The 17,898-nt window shown below is 53.5% G+C and overlaps 1 protein-coding gene across 2 annotated transcripts in view; it reads left to right on the forward strand.

Moving 5' to 3' along the window:
• The first annotated feature begins 7,397 nt into the window (after positions 1 to 7,397).
• IRF5 (interferon regulatory factor 5) overlaps positions 7,398 to 17,898 on the forward strand; it is a 31,652-nt gene continuing 21,151 nt past the window's right edge. The window contains exons 1-2 of one of the 2 annotated variants that reach the window (XM_067534989.1): positions 7,398 to 7,465; positions 11,343 to 11,480. The gene's annotated coding sequence lies outside the window, so the exon portion shown is untranslated. Of the gene's footprint in view, positions 7,466 to 10,207; positions 10,261 to 11,342; positions 11,481 to 17,898 lie in introns of those variants that run through there. The other variant, XM_067534990.1, reaches the window with a different exon arrangement.

Below are 17,898 nucleotides of genomic sequence, written 5' to 3' on the forward strand. Positions count from 1 at the left end.
TAAAAACTGCAGTGTTGTTGTAGCTGTTGGTCCTGAGATATGACAGAGACAAGGTGAGTGAGGTAACATCTTCTACTGGAATAACTTCTATTGGTGCACACAGTTCTGGTCACCCCATCTCAGAAAAGGTCTATTAGAATTGGAAAAGGTGCAACAAAGGGCAACAAAAATGATGAGGGGTATGGAACAGCCTCCATATGAGGAGAGATTAAAAAGACGGGGACTTTTCAGCTTGGAAAAAGAGATGACTAAGTGGGGATTTGATAGGGATCTATAAAATCATGAGTGGTGTGGAGAAAGAGAATAGGGGAAGTGTATTTACCCCTTCAAATAACTAATAGAACTAGGGATCACCGAATGAAATTAATAGGCAGCAGGTTTAAAACAAACAAAAGGAAGTACTTCTTCATACAATACACAGTCAATGAATGGAAATCATTGCCAGGAGATGTTGTGAAGACCAAAACTATAACTGGGTTCAAAGAAGAATTAGATAAGTTCACGAAGGATAGGTCCATCAATGGCTATTAGCCAAGATGATCAGGAACACGACCCTGTGCTCTGGATGTCCTAAGCCTCTAACTGCCAGCAGCTGGGAGTAGACGACAGGAGATGGATCACTCGATAATTGCCCCATTCTGTTCATTCCCTCTGAAGCATCTGGCATTGGCCACTGGCAGAAGACAGGATACTGGGCTAGATGGACCATTGGTCTGACCCAGGATGGCCGTTCTTATGGTGAAAGAGACACGCTTTCAAACTCCACAGAGATCTTCTTCAGGATGAAAAGGCCAGCAACTCACTAATTCACTTTGGAAAGTTCAAGAAAATAATTGATAACACTGTCAAAACCCATCCAAAGATTTCACATTTACATTAAGAGAAGGTATTACTAGGAGCTTTTCCCTACACGAGTCCCCTCAAGCAGGTCAACTTCAGAAATGTTCCCTGTGATTAAAAGCAAGCAAGCGTGATGCTATTTTACTGGCCAAACACATGCTAGCTAAAGCACAAAACAGGATCCTGGGATCTCAGAGGTGATTCCGTCCATGTCTTCTGGGGACAGCCCAAGGCATGAGTTGGAACCTACCTGTTTTATGAAATTTGCCCTTGACTAAGCACTTTCACCTTTACCATAGAAGTTCAGTTTTTGGAGACAGGTTCACAACATACAAGACCCCTTCTCAACACAAGCACCCTCCTGCTAGATTAAAATCAACATTGTGTGCTAGGATATGTAGTCTCTGTCGGCACACTTCTGTATTAAAGATGAGGGTAATTGTAGTTTGCACTTAAAAAATGCAGCCCACAGGCTCATGATAAGCTGTCGGTGCAGTCCTGGGATGGGTAAACCTTGAGTTCACCTTCTTTCGGCAGCTCCACAACCGCTCTGCCACCACTAGCTGACATCTTCCCACAACACTTCCGGCTGATGCCCCATTCTTCCTCTCTTCATCTCAATGATCCTGGAGAAGCACTCTCCCGCCACGAACATTAGTACTCAGCATCAAGAATTATAATGCAGCCTGGGAAGTGACCGCATGGTTCATAATACCATAGGCCATATAATGTAACAATGGTGAGCTGATTCAGTGAGAGACTCACAGCCTTTTTTTCCAAATCTACCTACTACCATTCCCCAGAATGGTTAGTTATTTCAGAGTAAAGAGTCTGGACAACAGCAAGTTACAGTTTCATTACCGTGCACAACCCAACTTCGGGAGCGGATTGCTTTTCCCCTACACAGACACGGCCGCTCCTGCTTTTCCCCGTAACCCTGAATCCACGGCAAAGAGGCAGGGGAACCAGACCAGGGAGGGATGGACTGGATTCAGAAAAGAGGCACCACCCCAAATCACAGAGCTCTGCACCATCACCGCCCGGGGCAGAGATTCAGCAAGGGAGAGGGGCGGTTTCGGAGGGGAGGCCGGGAGGAGAGTGCTCCCCCGTGTATGGGGACAGGTCATAAATCCAGAGCCACACCCCATGCTGCTCCTGCTACCACATACCATGTGCCAGGCCTGGCCTCCGCTTCCTCCCCGGCAGTCTGGCGGTGTCTAGCAGGGCACGGAGCGGGGGCTGTGGAGGGGCGAGTGACGGGGGAGGAGGGTAAGACCCAGGAGTTTAAGGGGGCCTGGCACCGGGGTGGGGGGCAGCGGGTTCATAGCAAGGAGATGGGGGGGGGGTGAAAGTGAGGCCGAGAGGGAAGAAGCAGGGACTGGGGGGGCCAAGGGAGGGGCGGGGGCGCTCTGGGGCAGTGGGGAGTAGGCGGGGTGGGGTTTGCGGGGCCTGGGGCTGGCTGGAGCTGCCTATGGGGCGGAGCTGTACGGTGGGGGAGGGGAGTGGGACGGCGGGGCGGGGGGTGCAGTGCGGGGGGAAAGCGGGAGCTGGGGCGCAGTCAGTGCTACCGATGGAGGGACGGGGGGGGCGTTTCTGGCGCTGAGGGTGGGGTGGGGTGAGGGGGGGCCGTGCCGCGGCTGGCGGTTGTGAGGGGGAGGGGCCGTGCCGCGGCTGACTGGGGTCCGGGCACGGCAGGCTGCCAGGTAACGGCTGCACGTAACTGCCGCCCCGCGCCCAACGGCCGCGAGACGTGACCAACCCGCAGCGCGAGCCTCTGCGCGACGGCCAATCGCCGAGTCGGGCCGGGTGAAAGGGGGCGGGGCGAGCCCAGGAGGCGAGCCAATGGGAGCGAAGAGAAGCGGAGGGGCGGGGACAGCTGTTAAAGGGGCCGCGCGGACATTTTCTTGCTCGGCCTCCCTGGCTGCCCAGACCGGGGAGGCGCTGCCCAGCCTCCCGCATCCCACCACCGCTTCTTCCCCGCCTTACAGCGCGCAGCAAGTGCCCCAGGTGCATTGTGGGCACGCGGCTCTGGGGGGCGGGGCCTGGCCCAGGACAGAGGGGGCGGGGCCTAAGATGGGCAATGGGCGGGGCCAGGATGGGTCTGGGGGGCACTAGAACCAGGACAGAGGGAGGGAGACCCCCAGGATAACAGCCCTGCCGCCTGGCCCCTGCAGCACAGGCCTGGCTCCCCGGGAGCAGCTCTCTTTGCTGGCGGCAGCAGTAGTAGGCTGTTACCCCAGCTGGTGCAGCAGTAGTAGGCTGTTACCCTCTCTGGACGGGTAGGGGATGCAGCAGGAGCACCAACGCCTGCAGAGTCCAGCCCTGCAAGGCCGGGTTGGCATCGTGATGCCTGGCTCCGTGGCGTCCCTGGTGACGTTCACTTGGGTAGCTGCACCTCCTGGGAACGCACCAAGGCCCTGCCCCACTGAAATCAGTGGGGACGTTGCTATTAACTCATGCAGGCCCACACTCTAAATACCCCATGTGTCAATAACCAGACAAGTAGGGGGTGAACTCGAGTTAGGACTGTGAAGTCAGGACCCAAACCAGGAAAGGGGTACAACAGGGGCAGTAAACTCTCATTCAGTGAACTATTCTTAATCCTATCAAAGCCCCCCAACCAGATCTAGGTCTCCACCCCCTAGACCAATGGCTGTGTCAAACAAAGGTCTCCAAACATCCAGGCCTTGTAAGTTGCAGCCTGTGACTTTCATTCATTATTCCTAGTTGTGGACGGATTTGATTTTTAGTGGTTGATGTCGGTAAACGTCAATTTCACTGTACACACCCAAACTGACCCCCCCAAAAATACATCCCTCAATGATAATAGAAATGTACAAGTAGGCAATGTAAGAAAAATGTCGCTTGAGAATTTATTATAGACAAAATCCAGTGATTTAGAATTTTGAACGAGGCTTGTTACAAATGGACTCGCCTATGAATAGTGAACAGCTGTGATTTATTGATTTAAGGCTATTTAATTGGTATGTTTTGACAAGATGTTAACAATGTCTGTAAAGCTTTATCTTTTAGAATATCAATGTCATAGTTTCCCACAACTGTGAAAATTTAAATCAATAAAGATCTAAAAAAATGCTTAAAAATAAACATGGATATCAGTCAAAACTATAAAAAAAAAAAAAAGTTAAATTCTGCCATGCCTAATTACTTTCCAGTTTAATTTCTCCCACGATTTAATTACATACTAGCTACTGACCCAGCTGACAATCACAGCATATCACTGATTTATTAAATAATCACTATAAACAAATACCAGACACTTTAGTCTTTATATCAGCATTTGACATCTTTTAAGAAGTTCTAGTTCAACTACAAGTTATTGCCCCGATATAGGAATCACAGCATAAAATTCTGTGGCCATGTTATGCTAGAGATCAGATTAGATTATCATAGCGGTCCCTTCTGATGTAAAAATCTGTGAACATCAAAATGCTTTACATCAGTGGCTCTCAACGTTTTCAGACTACTGTACCCTTTCAGGGGTCTGATTTGTCTTGCCCGCCCCCAAAGTACATTTTACTTAAAAACTACTTGCCTACAAAATCAGACATAAAAATACAACAGTGTCACAGCACACTGTTACTGAAAATTTGCTTATTTTCTCATTTGACCATCTATTATAAAATAAATCAATTAGAATATAAATATTGTACTTACATTTCATAGTATAGTATATAGAGCAGCATAAGCAAGTCATTGTCTGCATGAAATTTGTTTGTACCGACTTCACTAGTGCTTTTTATGTAGCCTGTTGTAAAACTAGGCAAATATCTAAATGAGTTGATGTACCCCCAGAAGACTTCTGTGTACTCCTAGGGGTATGTGTATCCCTGGTTGAGAACCACAGCTTTACATCACCCCCATTTGACAAATGAAGCATGTTGAGGAGAGGTGACCCACACAGCAAGTCAATGGTAGAGCTGGGAGCAGAACCCAGAAGTCCTGATTCCCCATCACCAAGCCAATATTTATGTTAAATTCAACATTACCTTGGAAAAAGATGTGATGAAAAAAACCAAATGTGAGGAAACCCTGTGATGGTCAGGTTAGTATTTCTAACATCTCTACGGGGAACTGGAGACTCGCAGTGTGTGCAGGAGGTTTTTCTTTATGTGTATATCTCAGCAGCTGGAATGGGTCTGAACTAAATTCATTGATGTACTCATGTTGGAACAGTGGAAGTATTGTCAGAGATCCCCTCGGCTAAATTCCAACCTTTTATCCAAATTAAATAACATTACTGGTCAGTATCACCAATGCAAGCGAAGCTGATACAAATCAAATAAAGGAACACTTTACATTTCTGTGGAACCTTTCAGTTTCAGATATTTACAAGTGACTGACAACAGGGGCTTAGTATGAAAACCTAGCTATAGCTGCTGATACAATGCTGGTAGGAATAGCTGGAAATACCATACAGGAATCACTTCTCCCTCCTTTGAAACACAGCCACCTGCTGTGAGAGGGCTCCAGGATTCTGGGACACTGATCAACAGAAATCATTTGGACAAGGACTTCAGAGCAAAAACCCCATTCTCCTGAACAGTGCGGTGGACTCTTTAATACACACATAGAACAAACGGGATATTGGCACTCAAGGTCTCGTCTGAAAGACCTTCATGCAGTGAACTGCGTGGCGCTCAGTTTATCTACGGTGGAAGGATGAAGGGCTGGGAAGCTGTAGTTTCATGGAATCTGGGTGTTTGGAGGCTCCTGGTTAGCAATTTAAAAATGCTTTAGCTAAGAAAATCTACCCTTTCCTAGCAAAAACTCTTTGGTGAGATGCTGGAATATTTTAAATCGTGCAAATTGGACTTCTGCTTCAGTAGGTAGAACTGAGCGTCACCATGTTGCTTTTAAGGAACATGTTCCAAGGGAGGTCATGTCTCAGAAGGAAGATTTGGAAAGAAGATGCAGTGAAACGAATACATTGGTTTAGTTCCATTCTCTGCTGAGCCCCAGATCACAGACGTGTACCGAACGGCTGGCAGAGGGGTATCATTCCATTTCCCTTTGCGGAGGACGGCCGACGTGGAAATCTCATTTTGTGGTTACGTTTTGACAGAAAGATTACAAATAGATTGACTGGGTTAATTTCGTGACTGCTGCGTGGGTGGGACAGCGCAGCGGAGCTGGGCTCTCGCTAACACACTTCCTGCTCATGGTGGGGATGAGTCAAATACTGGGCCTTGAATAACCATTATGTGCTCACCAACAGCTTACAGCCAGGGCTGAGGGAGAATAGGCAGCCAGTGCTTAAAAACGCCAGCCACGGTATTGCTCCTTCCTCCTTCTAAAATGTGCCATCAGATCTTGGACACCTGCTTGTCAACCACCTGGGAGAAGGGACCTCAGCTTAACTTCTCCGAAGCAGAGCCTTTCCCTGGAGCACACACTGGGCTACACAGCTGTTCTTAAATGGTGGCCTGTGGACCAGCTGGCAATCCGCTGGGTCCACAGACAGCTGGCCGGCCACATAGTGCTGGCTTCTCCTGTTGCCAGCTGCTGCACTTCATGAGAAGCTAGTTTCAAATACTATAAAATTCTCCCCTGGGAACGTGTTATCCCAACGGGAGAGGCTTGGAAAAGAGGTGACTAAGGGGGGATATGATAATGGTCTATAAAATCTTGACTGGCGTGGAGAAAGTGAATAAGGAAGTGTGCCTTACTCCTTCACGTAACACAAGAACTAGGGGTCACCCAATGAAATTAATAGGCAGCTGGTTTAAAACAAAGAGAAGGAAGTATTTCTTCACACCACACACAGTCAACCTGTGGAACTCCTTGCCAGAGGATGTGGTGAAGGCTAAAACTATAACAGGTTAAAAAAAAAAGAACTAGATAAGTTAATGGAGGATAGGTCCATCGGTGACTATTAGCCGGGATGGGCAGGGATGCAAAACCATGCTCTGAGTGTCTCTCACTTCTGTTTCCCAATATCTGGGAGTGGATGACAGGGGATGGGTCACTGGATGACTGTCTGTCCTGGCATTCCCGGTGAAGCACCTGGCACTGGCCACGGTTGGATACTGGGCTAGACGGACCATTGCTCTGACCCAGTGTGGCCCTTCTTATGACTAACCCTGTGAACTCACCGGAGCCCGCCTTGGCCGGCTGGGTCTAGTAACAAGCGTGCGACGCCAGCCAGCCACACGGGCCCAGGTCCCTGGAAGAGCCGGGTCAGGAGCTGGACAGGGGAAGCCTCTGTCCCCAGAGAAGGGATTCCCTGGCACACAACAGAGCTGCCACTCGAGGAGCTTCATCCTGGGGCTGCAATGGGGGGCGGGTCCCGGGGTGGGGAGGTGACACTCAGCCTGGCCCGGGCCGGTGAGCGGCCGGCACAGACCCCGGGCTGGACGGATCAGCAGGTGGCCCGGGGCAGGCTGCCCGGGGCGAGAGATGGGCCCAGGTGCGGGGCGCGCCCAGGTGTGGGGGGCTCCCCGGTGGGGGAGGGGCGGGCCCGGCGGGACGCCCCGGCAGGGAGGGGCGAGGGCGGAGGCGGCCCGGCCAGGCGGAAGTGCTGGGCGGCGGCCGCTGCCGCAGAGAGGAGCCGGGCCCGGCTGACAGCGGCCCCGGGGCAGCGAGGGGAGCAGCCCGGCGCAGGGTGAGTCGCGGCCCCTTCCCCTGCCGGAGCGCCCCGCCCCTGGCCCGGCCCGTCCCGTCCCCAAGCGCCGGGGCACCGCGACCCCCTCCCCCGAGTGCCCCAGCCCCGGCTCAGCCCCGGCACCTGCCCGCACCTGTCCTGGGCCAGCCCCGCACCTGCCCAGCGAGAACCCCGCACCTGTCCTGGGCCAGCCCCCCCCCGCCCTAGGCCAGCCCCACACCTGTGCCAGCCCCGCACCTGTCCTGGGCCAGCCCCCGCCGCGCAGGCAGCCCCGCCAGGTGAGGGCCGGCCCCGGTGCCCGGGGATCGTAGCGAAAGTTCCTGGCCCGGGCCGCGAACCCCCGCCGGGGAGACAGAAGCAGAAGGCAGGCCGGTCCCCGGCTGCGGGGCTGGTGGCGGCTCGGCTCGGCTCGGCTCGGCTCCCCGCCCCCAGCCGGGTCAGTAGCGCACAGCTCGTGTCACCCGCTGCGGGGCTCCAGCGTGATCCGAGCGAGCTGCGGGCGAGGGGAGAGATCTGCGGTGCTGGGAACACGAACCGGGATCGCTGCCCTTCGGCCCGGCTCTTCCAGCCGCATAACTCGGCTGCTCTGCGGGCGTGTGCGCGCACACACACACACACTCTCTGCAGGGCTGTGTGCACACACCTTCTCTCTCTCCCTCTGTGCAGGGTTGTGTGCGTGCACACACACACACACACACACTGCAGGGTTGTGTGCACACACCTTCTCTCTCTGTGCAGGGTTGTGTGCGTGCACACACACACACACACACACACTCTGCAGGGTTGTGTGCACACACCTTCTCTCTCTCTGTGCAGGGTTGTGTGCGTGCACACACACACACTCTGCAGGGTTGTGTGCACACACCTTCTCTCTCTGTGCAGGGTTGTGTGCACACACACACACACACTGCAGGGTTGTGTGCACACAGCTTCTCTCTCTGTGCAGGGTTGTGCGCACACACACACACACACTGCAGGGTTGTGTGCACACACCTCTCTGTGCAGGGTTGTGTGCGTGCACACACACACACACACACTCTGCAGGGTTGTGTGCGCACACCTTCTCTCTCTCTGTGCAGGGTTGTGTGCGTGCACACACACACACACACTCTGTAGGGTTGTGTGCACACACCTTCTCTCTCTGTGCAGGGTTGTGTGCACACACACACACACTGCAGGGTTGTGTGCACACAGCTTCTCTCTCTGTGCAGGGTTGTGCGCACACACACACACACTGCAGGGTTGTGTGCACACAGCTTCTCTCTCTGTGCAGGGTTGTGCGCGTGCACACACACACACACACACACTCTGCAGGGTTGTGTGCACACACCTTCTCTGTCTGTGCAGGGTTGTGTTCTCTACAGGGTTGTCTGAATACCCAGACACTCTTTTTCTACAGGGCTGTGTACATCCCCCCCCCCTTGTGTACAGACTTCAGGATGTGTCCCCTCCTTCCCCCTTTCCAATGACAGGTGGGGAATAAAGGTCAAAAGTTTCCTGCTGCCATTGACAGGTGGCACAGACTGAGCAGGACGGAGGCTGGTCCAGAGAGCAGGGCCGGCCGTGGAGAAGGGACGCAGAAGAGGACCGTACTAGTTGGAGAGAGGGAACGGGGAGAATAGCAGAGCACTAAGAGATGGGGCTATTGGAGGGTTTTTAAACCAGCTTCTCACAATCAATGCAAGAGCTTTAACTGGGTTATTCCCCCTTCAGCCTGCCCCTCTGCATGCTGTGTTTCCACCTTCCCCGATTTCCCTCTAGAGGAACATTTTAAAGTACTTTACAGGAGCGCTGACAGGCAGCAAGGGGGTAGTCCTGGTGAATAATTCGGAACAGCGGGATTGAATGAATAAAGACACGGGGAGATCGTGTAGGTTTTATTAATAGTTTGTAGCACATTTTCAATGCCACGATGAAGATAAAATTCAGAAAAACTTTCTCTGATGTTTTGGACCACAGCCTTTTCAGGAGAGGCGGAGCGTGACAGTGAATTCTTAATAAACATGAAACAGACTAGTAGGGTTTGTTGGGGCAAGATGAACAAACTGCAAATAAATAACTAAAAAACTGCTCTGGGTTCCAATAATCCAGGGGTTGTTAGAAACCAGGAGAAGAGCTTTCTTTAATAAAAAAACCACAACACAACAACCCCCCCCCCCCGACATTTAATTTGGGAGCCTCCCTTTAATAAAAGAGAAGATTAAGGTGAATATGGGGGTGGGGGATGGACGCTATGACAGTGAGATCTGGGCAGTCAAGGGAAAGTGGTTGGAACAAAAGCAGAGTCACTTATAGTAAAGAACAACCCGGCCCTGGCTGAGAGGGCAGTTAGACTGACTAGAACAGGCCTCGTCGCCTGTTAGTTCTGAACTAGCAGGGCAGGACAGTTGTTTCCTATCAGTGATTTCTCCAGAGGGTCTGGCCATTGCCAAAGGCAGGATACCAGCTTAGACGGAGCTCAGTGCTGCTGGGCTCGGTGCACCGGTGGAAAGGCCGCAGCAACGTTAACTGTTCATCCCACACAGGGCAGTCCCAGGCAGAGCCCAGTTCTCCTGTAACAATAAACTCACCTGTTTAATCCAGCTGCCAAGAGGAGGAAGGGGAGTTCCCCTTGTTAAGACAGGTGGTAATGAGGCAGGCAATGACCCTGGCAGGCCAGCAGGAGGGAAGCCGGGTTTGTCATTTTAATGGCCTGCTTCTCCGTTCCTTTAAAAAACCTAGCCCAGAAACGCAGCGAGAGGGTGGGGGAAGCCAGGCCTCTGACCTGCACAACAAACAAGGACTTCTGTGTGGAGGTAAGCGTGCACACTTGGGTGCTTCTAGACGGACACCTACGTGCGTGTCTAGGCACCTGAATAAGGAAACCCTTATGCACGTGCTTAACTGGAAGCGCAGGAGTGGGCCCAGTGACTTCAGCGGGGCTACCCACGTGAGCAGAATTAAGCACACGAATAAGGATTTGCAGGACCGGAGCCATTGGCCGTTGCGGCTACTCAGCAAGTCACTTATTCAGGCACTTCAGTGTGGATGTAGTTGTCTGAACACAGCCCCCCAAGTTTGAAAACCGTGGCCATAATATAATCTCACAGGCATAGGCCTAGTTTGACTTCTATAGTTGGGGGTGAGGGGCAGCTCCAGTCAGGCCAATGGGGCCGTGGGGAGGGAGGGGGGAATTCCTGCCCCAGGCTTGCAGTTTGGGGCAATGCTCCCTCTACCCCCCCAAACTACACTTATGCTCCCAGGGCAGTGTATCAGGCCTGCAAAACTTTAGGGATCTCCTACACGGCTCTCCTGGATGGTTCTCCCACTGACAACATTGCCTAGGAGAGCAGGTACTAACTGACATCTGCAGTTAAGGTTTCCTTGCTCCCACGGATCACGCTGTCGATTCCTGGGTCGTTGTCATTTTCTCGTGTTCTGGAATGTACACGTGTTTTTATTACAAAGGTCTGAAGTCATCTGCAAAACAGCTAATCCGAGTTCCTTCTCTCTCCCTACCTAGGCACTGACTTATGGTAAAATGAAAGGCTTAATGTTGCAACCTAAATTGGGTCCCACTCTTGCCTTCCTGGGATTGGGTTGCCTGTATGTGGATTCTGTTCTTTTAACTGAGCTTCTGGTGCTGCAAGATTTCCAGGGCAGGGGCTGTCTCTTAGCACACATCTGTCCAGCACCTAGCACAAAGGGGCTCTGACCGAGGTCTCTGGGGGTTACTTGTGATACAAATACAAGGGGAAATGAAGGGAACTGTTGAAGGCCAGTGCTAGGCTGTTTATACTGGTTCTACCAAAGTTATGGAGTTTTCAAACTTTGTAGCCGGAACCCATTTCTATTTGTGCTGATTTGAGGAAGTGTCTCTCTTATTTTTATTTCACAGACTGAAGTTAAAAAAAAAACCCAACCCCTGAGTTTCGAATTCCCCTCTGTGACATTGAATTCAAAGCCAGACCTGCACGGACTTCCACTGAATCTTGGGCCTCCGGTTTTCTGTTTCCATTCTGTGAACCTACATTAGGTAAGAGCCTGCTTGTCTTTTGCACATTTGACTTTATTAAGGCATCTGCTGGTGTGAAACGTCCAGGCAGGAGTTTACAGTAGGGTAGGGTAGTGGATCTTGTGTTTTCAAGCTTGGTTCAGTGTCGTGAGCCCAGTTACTGACTAGAATGATGTGGTTATGAATGGTTAATGCTGCTAAAAGCTGGAAGCAATGCAATGTGGGAGTGGAGTCTGTCTGTTCTTGCAAGATCATTATTCATGTTTAATTAATAGGTGGGGGAAGGGGTTGTGAATAACAACCTGTTACCATGTCACCCAGTTACAGATTGTGGTCAGGTCAGAATCAAGATTTAGGGACAGAGATAAAACTCCCGAGCCTAGAGTCAATGGGAAGTCGGTTTCTCCACCACCCACCTCCTTTAAGAAATAATTTAAAGGGACACGGTCATCTTGAAAATCAGACTTGTGTGAAAATTTTGTACCTACTACAGTTGCAAGTAGCACATAAGATGAGTAAACCGGAGAGGAGTTAGCAGAAAACTAAACCTCCTCTGTCTTTTTGCTTTGTTTGTCTTGTGGTATTATAGAGCCACTGTTCCTCTTTACAGTGAATTAGTTGCTTGGTGTTTTCCTTGTTGAAAAGAACTTTATAGACATCCACAGGGGAGGAGAAGTAAGGAAAATGAAAAAAGAAAAAGGAATTTAGAAAGAACAGGTCAGACTACATAAAGGAAACGCCATCAGAAATGGGAATTCTCTGGTAGTCAGTTTAAGTTATTTTTGTATTTTGATAATGCCTAGGAATCCCCTGCTGGGAGCAGGGCCGCAGTGTGCTAGGTTCTGAACAAACACACACCAAAAATCTGTCCTGGAGAGGCTAACCTGACTATGAAAAATAGATAAGGTACACAAATATTTTCTTGATTTCTGTTTGCTGCTGTTTCAGCCAGTCTGCCCTTTCCTGGCAAAGCACAGCTCTGACAGATGGCAATTTAAGGAAGTACATTCAATCCGTGGTTTTCAACACAGAAATAGGCAGAGGTCTTCATCATCAACTCATCTAGATATTTGCCTAGTTTTACAACAGGTTACATGAAAAGCACTAGCGAAGTCAGCACAAACGAAAATTTCATACAGACAATGGCTTGTTTATACTGCTGTATATACTGTACTCTGAAATGTAAGTGCAATATTTATATTCCAATTGATTTATTTTATAATTCGATGGTAAGGATGAGGAAGGAAGCAATTGTTCAGTACTAGTGTGCTGCAACACTTTTGTATTGTTATGTCTGATTTTGGAAGCAAGTAGTTCTTAAATGAGGTGAAACTTGGGGGTACACAAGACAAATCAGACTTCTGGAAAGGGGCCCAGCCGTCTCGAAAGGCTGAGAGCCGCTGTGGGACCACCATAGCTGCCTCCCAGGGATGTGATTAACATGATCCAGGGCTCATTTCCGTGGGTTTCTGCATGGGAAAGAACATGAAAAGATTTTACGAGAAGACAAATATTTTGTCATCTCTTAAACCAGCTGAGGCTTTGTTGTAACATTAAACTTGATGTTCACTTGGAGGGTATTGGCTAGACCTGAACGAAACAGAGGGCGTGTGTTTAAATTGGGAAGGCTTGTGAACATGTGCCCGAGACGTTCATTGACAGGATCAAAGGGGCTTCCAATAAATGGCAGCGGCGTTGATATTTGCCTGCATGACCTGGATGAGCGTATGGAATCTGGTATGCTAACAGGGACACTGTCAGCTTGGAGGTGGGGAACTTACCACTCATCTTTGCCATTCCTCACAGTTGCCCGATGCCTTTTCCGCCGGCGGGGCAGCGGGGTGTGGGCTGGTTTGCATGGGAGGATACTTTGCCCTTCCCAGCACCCTTCCCCCGAGGGTTATCGTATCTACCTCCAAGAGGGGTCGGAGGAGCCTGTGACGTATGACGTCCAGAGAGGCCGAGGGAGTTGCTCCGAAGGGTACTACGTATCACGGCTCGAGCTGGGAACAGAATCCAGCTTTCTAGGATCCCTGCCTTCCGCTCTCCCCCCTAGAAATGCTGGTTTGGGGGGTAGCTGGACTGGCAACCCTCCGCTGTGGAGTCAAGAGTCCTGCTCTCCTGGCGGAGAGGCTGTCTGCACGGCGCTGCAGGGAGACTCTTGCTCGTCTCCGTGTTTTTCTCAGTCAAGTTCTCAGGGACGTGCGGTCTGCCAGACTGGATCAGAGCATCGGTCCCAATAGCTCAGTATCCTGTCTCTAGCAAGGGCTGGTGCCTGCAACTTCAGAGGGAAGGGCTGAAGTCACCACGGGCTGTCTCCCTGGGAATACCACGCGATGGGGCAGGTCCTTGCTGACCTCCCTTGGGGATCAGCTCATGGCCTGGGGGCGGGCGGCAGAAAGCCCCTGGGAACCTTTGCTGTCTCGGCCTTTCATCTCATGACTTGTGAGCTCTGGCCGAGGCCTGCAAAGTCCCGTCTCGCTGCATCTCTCCCTCCTTTCCGCTCACTCCGTTTCCTCCTTCTCGGCGTCTCTCCCTCAAGCCCTTTTCCTCCACCAGTCAACCCTGTGTTCTCCCCTCCGTGCTGTCTGCACGGCTCACTCACCTGCCCCGCTTTGCATGGGATCTTGGAGGCAGGCACTGGCTCTTTATTCTTTGTCGTTTACGACCCATCTCTGCAGACCGGGGTTCACATCCCACCAAGGTGATGCAGTTGGGAGTGACCTTGGCTGGGGGGGACGTTTCCAGCCTTTTGCCCCCCAGAAACACAGCCCCATTGGCAGGCTCTGCTCAAGAGCTGCCCCTCCCATTCCAATCCCCCCCCCCCCACACACACACAATAGCACCCTGCAGATGTGTGTGTGTGTGTGGACATGAGGCAAGCTGGGGGGTTGAGACACTTTACTGACATTTTCTGTGGCTCTTGCTTTCTTTGTGCTTAATTTGCCTGTTGTCAGATATAGGAGGCGGGGGTGGGGCGTGCTAGGAAGGGAAAGTCAAGGCCTTCCACTGGCCAAGGGAGACCCTCGAATGAACGGAGGCTGGCAGACGTCACTGTGATGAGGAACTGGACAGCCAGAGGTGTCTGTGGGCCTAGACGCACTCAGGGGCGTTGGCAGAAGCGTGATTGGGCTCAGAACCGCAGGAGTAGGGGTCTGGATCGAGGTGCAGGGGCAGAGCGGTGCACAGAGGGCCCCAGGCTGGACTAACGGGGCGTGGGGCGGCGGGAGCCCCAGGACTGGAGCAGCAGCAGAGTGGCTGTGTACAGATAAACAGGGATGGTGTCTCTCCGCTTGTGCACCTGGTAGATGGCACCAGCTCACCTGGGTAGCCAGGGGTTTGGTTCCTTACCAGATTTTCCCCCTCCTGGTTGCAAGGTTCTGCAATGGGGCAGATCTCCAGGGAGATCTCCTGGGCTTCCGTTTCCCGTGGGGCTTGGCCTGGCAGAGAAATCACTGGGCTGCAGATGCGAGACTCCCGTCTCTTCACTCACAAGCCGATTGCTTCACCCCATCTGCCTGGCACATCCCCGGCTGCTGCTGTTTCAACCCCTGTGAGATGTCCCCGGCTGGGTTACAAGATCTAGGTGTGATGAAACAAGCGGAGGCTGAAATTGACCAGGAGGGAGGAAGGCAGCCAGATGTCCAGGGGTTGCACCACCTTCCCGAGCTGCGTCGAGTCACGGGTGATGTAATGGGGTGGACGCAGCGGCAGTGTTGCTCTGTGGACTGTTGCTAACTTTCAGGAGCCATCCCACCATGCCCCGTGCTGGCAATACGATCGGTGCAAGCGCTCCTGGTGCAGACACGCAAGGAGCCACGTGTGAACGCACCAGCGATTTAACGACCGCGGCGGCCGCCTGCCGACGTAAGTTAGGTCGACGTCACTTTTGTCGCGTAGACGTGGCCTGAGAAGGATGGTGGCCGTGAGACACGTCCTGGGGCTGAACCGCAGGCCTTGCCGGTGCGTCGGATGCGATGCGAAGCGCGGGTCCCAGGAGGGGACGCTATCATCAGGTTTCCGTGACCAGCCAGACGTCCCGCCCCTCGAGGGAGAGCGGTCTGCATGTGTTACAGCCTGGTGACGGGGGCCGTCCTCAGAGCACGCACATCGTGAGTTGGCCTCCACACCTGCCCCCTCCCTGGCTCGCCAGCGGGAGCGTCACAGGGTCCACTCGCTGCTCCTGGCGCTCTGGGGATTAGCTTTGGCCAGGCGTCGTGGTCTCCTCTGGCGGCGTCTCTCCCGCCGTCCTCTCACACCCGCTGCAACTCAAGCTGTTCCCTCTTCGTGCCCTGGCCCTCCGGCCAGCTCACTGCGTGTGTCCCCTTCCGGGGGGACCAAAGTCTCTCTTGACAAATGGGCTCAGGCAGTTTTCCTGCTCGCTGCCCAGCGTGCACCACTTCCCCAGCGGCTGGCAGGGGAACCCGGGCCCACCCTACTCCAGGCACCCTGTCCTTGACAACTGTGGGCCCTGCTTTCCCACAGACCCTGGACTCCTTCCCACAGCTCCCCACCTGGCCCCAGACAGACCCCACCTGTTCCTGCCCAGCTGAGTCTCCTGTCTGCTCAATCTCTGCTCCCTGGCTGCTCCTCCAACCTTCCAGCTTAGCCCTGGCCTGGACACCCCAGTGCACTGAGCTTCCTCCTGGCCTGCCTGTGTCCTAGCTCCTCTTTGCTGCTCCCCAGAGAGCCTCGCCCGACTCCCCTGTCCCCAGGGAGGATGGGATCAGCGAGCAGATCCTGCCCGAACTCGTCGGCCCAGTCTGAGTCGCGTGGCAGGACTGGAACGCCTGGGATAGCACGAGAGCCTCCCTGACCCGGCCCGGCAGGGACACCTTTCCCCCGGCGGTGTCCCAGCACAAACTGTCTCTGGGTAGTGCCACTGAGCTGCTGCCAGCCCGGGCATGCGGCGGGAGGGCGGGAACTGTTGCAGCAACGCCTCGCTCTTACAAAACAGGCCGTGGCGTGAGAGCCCGGGACGTGGTGGTCAGGCCCAGTAGTTAGAGCAGGAGTCAGTGATCGGGAGGAGCCGCAGATATTGGCGCGGAAGGTCAGAGCAGGTTAAAGGAAGAGCCGGGCTGGGAACCCGCAGGCGTAGGTCCTACGACCGCCAGGGGCGAATGCTTTGAGCACTTCCCGAGCCGCTGCGGAAGAGCCAGTCGGGTCACTGTTCTCGCCAGTCAGGCCCCGGCGACAGACCAGCAGCTCTCGTTAGACTGGCTCTGGCTCCTGACCCCTGATCTCGTTAAGATCGGGGCCCGGACTGCGTTCCCTGCCTGGGAAGGCCGAGGGGCCGAGTGCAACGTGCTGCAATGCCACGCCGTGACTCCGTAGACTCCGGCCGTTTCACGCTGGAGGCTCTTGTCTGCCTTGGGTCAGCCTCAGCCAATATTTGCCGTCTAGGTCGGTTCTCCTTCGTCTCGGCAGTGATGTCACCCGGCACTTACCGGGCTCTTTACACTTCCAAAGCGCCGAGCAAACGTTGGCTGACTTCCAGCTGCAGTAAAACAATCTCTCTGAGGGCCTGGGGTCGGCGCGCTGCTTAAAACGGGAAACCCAGCTTCTCGCTAAGCATCGCGCAGATCAGGGGGAGAGCAGGTCACAAGGGAAAAGGGTTTGGGGGTCATTCTTGGCCCCATTTGCCCCCTCGACAAAGAAAAACCCACAGTTTAGTCGTACTGAGAGCTTCTTCCCAGAGTTTCAGTGCTGGAACTGATGTTATATAGTTGGGACTGAGCGATTGGCAGAGTGGTGTGCGTAGGGGGACCCAGGGCTGGGATAACAGGGGCCTGTGGGTCGGGATTGAGGCGCACCGGTAGATCTGTGTGTAGGGGGAGCCCAGGGCTGGGATAACAGGGGCCTGTGGGTCGGGATTGAGGCGCACCGGTAGATCTGTGCGTAGGGGGACCCAGGGCTGGGATAACAGGGGCCTGTGGGTCGGGTGTGAGGCGCACCGGTAGATCTGTGTGTAGGGGGAGCCCAGGGCTGGGATAACAGGGGCCTGTGGGTCGGGATTGAGGGACACCGGTAGATCTGTGTGTAGGGGGAGCCCAGGGCTGGGATAACAGGGGCCTGTGGGTCGGGATTGAGGGGCACCGGTAGATCTGTGTGTAGGGGGAGCCCAGGGTTGGAGTAGCAGGGGGCTGCAGGTCGGGATTGAGGCGCACCGGTAGATCTGTGTGTAGGGGGAGCCCAGGGCTGGGATAACGGGCCTGTGGGTCGGGATTGAGGGGCACCGGTAGATCTGTGTGTAGGGGGAGCCCAGGGCTGGGATAACAGGGGCTGCAGGTCGGGATTGAGGCGCACCGGTAGATCTGTGTGTAGGGGGAGCCCAGGGCTGGGATAACAGGGGCCTGTGGGTCGGGATTGAGGGGCACCGGTAGATCTGTGTGTAGGGGGAGCCCAGGGCTGGGATAGCAGGGGGCTGCAGGTCGGGATT

The sequence above is a fragment of the Emydura macquarii genome, unplaced genomic scaffold (assembly GCF_026122565.2).
Source record: "Emydura macquarii macquarii isolate MOO-44397 ecotype Brisbane River unplaced genomic scaffold, CSIRO-AGI_Emac_v2 contig_3470, whole genome shotgun sequence".
In the NCBI taxonomy this organism is placed as follows: domain Eukaryota; kingdom Metazoa; phylum Chordata; order Testudines; family Chelidae; genus Emydura; species Emydura macquarii.